We start from the raw sequence: 6021 nt of genomic DNA, 5'->3' as shown, positions 1-6021 counted from the left end.
TCCGGTTCTATGGACTGGGACAACACTACTATCATAGGGCAAGCCAGACAGAGAACAGCCAGGGAATTCCTAGAGGCATGGCATTCATCCACAAACTCCATCAACAAACACATCGACCTGGACCCAATATACCAACCACTACAGCGGACAGTTGAAACTGACAACCGGAAGCGGCAGGGACAGACCACTATAAACACCGGAGGAAACATCAAAGAAGCGCTTCGCAGGAGGCTCCCAAGCACTGATGATGTCGCCTAGCCAGGGGACGAAACGTTTGCAACAAAAACTTCCAGCTCGGCGAACAGAACCACAACAAGAAGCTTCTTTAGCCAGAGAGTGGTGAATCTATGGAATTCACTACCACAGAAGGCTGTGGAGGCCAGATTATTAGTATATTTAGGGTGGAGATAGATAGTTTCTTGATTGTCAAGGGGATCAAGGTTTACGGGAAGAAAGTGGGAGAATGGGGTTGAGAAACTTGTCAGCCATGATTGAATGGTGAAGCTGACACGGTGGGCTGAATGGTCTATTTTTTGTTCCTATATGGTCTTATGGAAAATGAAATTATGGAGAAATTATGGAAAATGGTCATTTGTATGCTGTTGATAGCATAGGGAGTGGGGAGAAATGAGTGGAACAGATGATGAAGATGCCCAGAGGAAAAGTCAAGGAAGGATAATGGTGGTAAAGGGGAGATAAAGGTTTAAAATTCGTGGGACAGGAGAAAATGGGTCTGAAGAATGGTAACTGGACCTGAAACACCAACTCTGATTTCTCTCCACAGATGCTGCTAGACCCGCTGCTTTTTTTCCACCAATTTCTGTTCTTGTTTCAGATCTCCATCATCTATAGTTATTTGTCTTATTTTATATATTTCAAGGCTTAATTTAACTGTTCACTGAGATGAAAATTAGGTGGTATGATTAGTAACGTTGCAGATGACATGAAAATTGGTGGAGTTGTGGATAGTGAGCAAGGTTGTTAAAGATTACAGCAGGATATAGATCAGTTGGAAATTTAACAGAGAAAAGGTAGATAAAGTTTAATCTGGACAAATGTGAGGTGATGTATTTTGGGAAGTCAAATCTAAGAGGAAAGTATACAATAAATGGCAGGACTTTGGGAGCATTGATATACAGGGAGATCTTGGGCTGCACATCTATTGCTCCCTGAAAGTGACAACATAAGTGGATAAGGTGGTCAAGAAGGTATATGGCATGCTTGCCTTCATCAGTCAGGCTTTCGAGTATCAAGGTTGGCAAGTCATTTTGCAACTGTATAAGACTTTAGTGAGGCCACATTTGGAGTTGTGTGCAGTTCTGGTCACCACACTATAGAAAGGATGTGGAGGCATTGGAGAGGGTGCAAATGAGGTATCCAGGTTGTGGCCTGGACCAGAGTGTATTAACTATTTAAATAGTTGGACTAGTTTGTCTGTTTTCACTTGAGTGTCAGAGGCTGAGGGGCAATTTGATGGAAGTTTATATAATTACAAGAGGAATTGATATGGTGGATAGCCAGAGTCATTCTCCCAGGGTCAAATACTAGGCAGCATTGATTTAAGTTGAGAGGGGGAAAGTTTAAAGGAGGAGTGTGAGACAGATATTTCACAGAGAGAGGATAGTAGGTGCCTGGAACATGCTGCCAGGGTAAGTGGTAGAAGCAGATACAATAGAATTGTTTAAGAGGCATTTAGACAGGAACATGAACAGGCAGGGGATAGAAGGAAACAGTCCATGTGCAGGCAGGCAGGATTCGTTTAGAATAACTTCATAGTCAGCACAGACATAGTGGGTCAGAGGGCCTGTTCTTGTGCTGTACTGTTCTATTTGCCCATTCTATTTGATGTCTGGAGCAACTGAAAACTAAGATTAAGTATATCTTGGTGTGGCTTTTGTATTCAGCATGTGGGTCCCTTTTGGAATTTGGAATTAATATTTTGGAAACAAAAATCCTGAAGAAAATATAATTCCAATTTACTCTATCCATTACCATATATATTGGCTGATTAGAAACCTTTACTGGAAATTAGAGATAAGCAGGTCACTTATATCATACTTTTTTATTTGATGTCTAGAAAACTCTTTGTACACTGTAGTAAGATAAAGTTGCCACTGTCCTCCCAGACCATAGGATTGCTGTCTCATCAGAGAGAGAGAGAGAAAAAGAGAGATGATTATGGTGATTTAACCTTTGTAACTTTCTTTTATTCCTCGTCCCTTCACCTATTTGTTTGCCTGCTCCACCCTGTATTTAATTGTGACCAACTAGTTGATGTAATTTTGATTTATTGCTATCACACAATAAACTATACATTTTTATGAAAGTCTGGTTCCTTTCTTTATGGAGAGTCCATCTTCTACCACTGATAATTATTTGGTCCTTCGACTCAGCAAATAAAGGAAGATTGGTGGCACAGTCTATCCTAACCACAGGCCACCGGTGGTAGGTACTCAGAACCCAATATGATACATCATAAAGATAGTCGTCAATTATATATTTATGTAAGGTTAAATCATTCGTGAGTGTATACGTTATATTTGCATGTAAGAAGTACAACATTCACCATAAACCTAAAAGAAAAAGCAGAACAAGAATACCAATCACAAAACAAGCCAAAGTCTTGCGACTTTTTGTTTCCATGATGCAGTGTGCAGTTCATGGATTTGTAATTTTTGTAGGATCATTCACCTGTTTACTCACTCCATCCTATGTCAAGGTAACTCCCTATTTTGTAATCTGCATTATTGTAATGAAATATGTGACTGAAATTTAATTTTGAGCACGTGAAATATTTTCTTCTAATTGATACTTATAATTGAGCAACAACTGCCTGTATAAGTTCCCTTTGAACCTTGGATTGGTTTCTGGTAGTAAAGGGCTTGCATATAACATTCATGCAAACATTATTATTTGTTTAAATTTATTCACACATTTCAGATGATGCAGCACTTCAACTTTAAATTCAAATTTTTACACTTTACTGTTTTTTAAACATTATTTCATATTAAGGGTAATGGCTTAGTGGTATTATCATTAGACTATTAATCTGCAGACCCAGTCAACGTTCTGGGACATGGAGTAATGGTATGTAGTTATTTAATGCCAGAAAAAGCACAAGCAGCTAAATGAACTGTCTCTCTTCCAACATTCATATAAAATAATATTACCATTGAGGCCAGTTGTAATAAAAAGGTAAATTTACCTAAACTATCTTTTACACTTTTAGTATTATCAAATTCAGTTTCATTCATAGCTGAAATGGGCATAAGAGGAATAATATAGTGAACTAAGCAAAAGAAACTGCTGAACAATGATTATGAACATTTGTTAATTGTTATTGTTATGCTATATGTATTATTTTACACAGGAGTCATGTTCTTACAAATGTGTCACGATTTACCATTTTGCAATTAAACTTCAATTTCACAAATTGATGCACATCACTGGCAGTTTTATTGATGATCAATTAAATCTAGAAAAATTCTAACAGCAAAATCCACCTGTCTTTCAAACTCTGAATTAAGGAACTAAAATCAGAATCTTAGAAGTTACTGCAATAAGGAGGGATTGGGGTGTTATTTCAATATGCAAGTTCCTATACAGGTCTAAAAAGTAATCTAAAACGCAATATCGCCTTTATCTCAGCAAGTTTAGAATACAAAAATGAGGAAGGTAAGTTTCAATATACAAATCTTGGTCAGATCTCATTGGAATACCGTGTTCAGTTTTGGGCAGTATATCTCAGGAGTAACTCAATTCTATTGAACATTCTTGGCTGCAAGTTAAGACATGCAGGATTGAACTATGTGAGCACTGGCTGATTGACAGCTCTGGGTCTCTAATCTCTGTTGTCAATTTCATGGTTAAGAGGTTTCAAATGCTTCCTATTTTAGCTATTGATACTGGAAAGAATTTGGATAATTTATACTTCCATTGGTTTGCTGTTTAGCATATTTAACATATTTAAGAAGATTTTTCAACATTGTTGCAAGTAATGAATGACTTTTTAAAAGCTTTTTTCAAACACATTCAATTATTGCTATAGGATCCATTTGTTTCATACAATGTATAATGTGGGTAGAAGAGGAGACAGTAGTTGTAACGTCACTGGGCTAATTATACAAAGACTAAGGCTTTAAGGATAATTAATAAGGCCAACCACAGCAGCTAATTGAATTCAAATACAATTAATAAATCTGAAATATAAAGCTAGACTAACTAATGGTGATCATGAAAATATGATCAATTATTGTAAAAATCTACCTGTTCACTAATATTCTTTTGGAAAGGAAATCTGCTGTCCTTCCCTGGTCTGGCCGACATGTGACTGCAGACTCACCAAAATGCGGTTGACTCTTAACTGCTCTCTATAATGGCCAAGTAAGCCACTCAGTTTTCATGGGAAAACAGGGATGGGCAACAAATGGTGGCCTTGCCATGATGCCCATACTCAATTAAATAATAAAGAAAAGCAAAGCAGGAAAACGCCACATATTGACATGGGGTGTCATGGGGTGGGCGTGGGCATAGCCTGGCAAAGTGGATATGGAGGGTGGGTAGGACTTTTAGCCTGGTATGGGGTCATGAATGTCAATGTGGTGTGGGTGGTTGTTCTATCCTGGCATGGGGACAATGAGATGGAATGTACAGAACTTGGTGAGTGTCTAGGAGGTAAGAGAATATGAGGCTTAAGAGTTGTTTTGAGTTTGACTGTTTCTTTCAATCTTCAGGGATGATTTTCTTCAGCACCTGAGGCAGGCCTTTTAAACTCATTCCTGATGAAGGGCTTTTGCCCGAATCATCGATTCTCTTCTCCTTGGATGCTGCCTGACCTGCTGTGCTTTTCCAACACTGCACTCTCGAGGTGTTTTAAACAGCCCACCTCAGTACCCAGCAGTCCATTTGGCTGCCTTGCACATTTTTCCTGAGTCAGTTAACCCAAATTAAGCCCATATCCACCTCCCCAACAATAATTACTCGTAGAGTAATAGAGATGTACAGAATGGAAACAGATCTTTCAGTCCAACCTGTCCAGGCTGACCGGATATTCTAAATTAATCGAGTCCCAGCATTTGGCCCACATTGCTCTAAACCCTTATTATTCATATACCCATTCAGATGCATTTTAAATGTTATAATTGTACCAGCCTCCACCACTTCCTCTGGCAGCTCATTCCATACATTCACTACCCTTTGCATGAAAAAGCTGCCCCTCAGGTCCATTTTAAATCTTTTTCACTCTCACCTTAAATTTATGCTCTGTAGTTTTGGATTCCTCCACCCTGGGGCCTCCATGCTCCAGGGAAAATAGCCTCAGCCTATTGGGCCACTTCCTATAGCTCAAATCCTCCAACCCTGGCAACATCCTTGTAAAGTTGAAACTTTATTGCTGGAACAGCACAGCAGGTCAGGCAGCATCCAGGGTACAGGAGATTCGACGTTTCGGGCACAGGCCCTTCTTCAGGAATGAGCAGAGAGTGTTCAGCAGGAGAAGATAAAAGGTAGGGAGGAGGAACTTGGAGGAGGGGCGTTGGAAATGTGATAGGTGGAAAGAGGTAAAGGTGAAGGTGATAGGTCGGAGTAGGGTGGAGGCGGAGAGGGCAAGAAGAAGACTGCAGGGCAGGAAGGCGGTGCCGGGCTGGAAGGATCCGGCGGAGACAAGGTGGGGGGAGGGGGGAGGAAGAAACTGGTGAAGCCCAAGTTCATCCCCTGTGGTTGGAGGGTTCCCAGTCGGAAGATAAGACGCTCCTCCTCCGACCGTCGCGTTGTTGTGGTTTGGCGGTGGATGAGTCCAATGACCTGCATATCCTCGGTGGAGTGGGAGGGGGAGTTGAAATGCTGTGCTACAGGGTGATTGGGTTGGCCCAGAGGTGCTCTCTGAATCGCTCCGCAAGTAGGCGGCCTGTCTCCCCAATATAGAGGAGGCCACACCGGCTGCAGCGGATGCAGTAGATGATGTGGGTGGAGGTGCAGGTGAATCTGTGGCGGATATGGAAGTTTCCTTTGGGGACTTGGAGA

The sequence above is a fragment of the Chiloscyllium plagiosum genome, chromosome 17 (genome assembly GCF_004010195.1).
Source record: "Chiloscyllium plagiosum isolate BGI_BamShark_2017 chromosome 17, ASM401019v2, whole genome shotgun sequence".
Classification (NCBI taxonomy): domain Eukaryota; kingdom Metazoa; phylum Chordata; class Chondrichthyes; order Orectolobiformes; family Hemiscylliidae; genus Chiloscyllium; species Chiloscyllium plagiosum.
The sequence above is the reverse complement of the archived record's forward strand: the minus strand, read 5'-3'. Positions refer to the sequence as shown.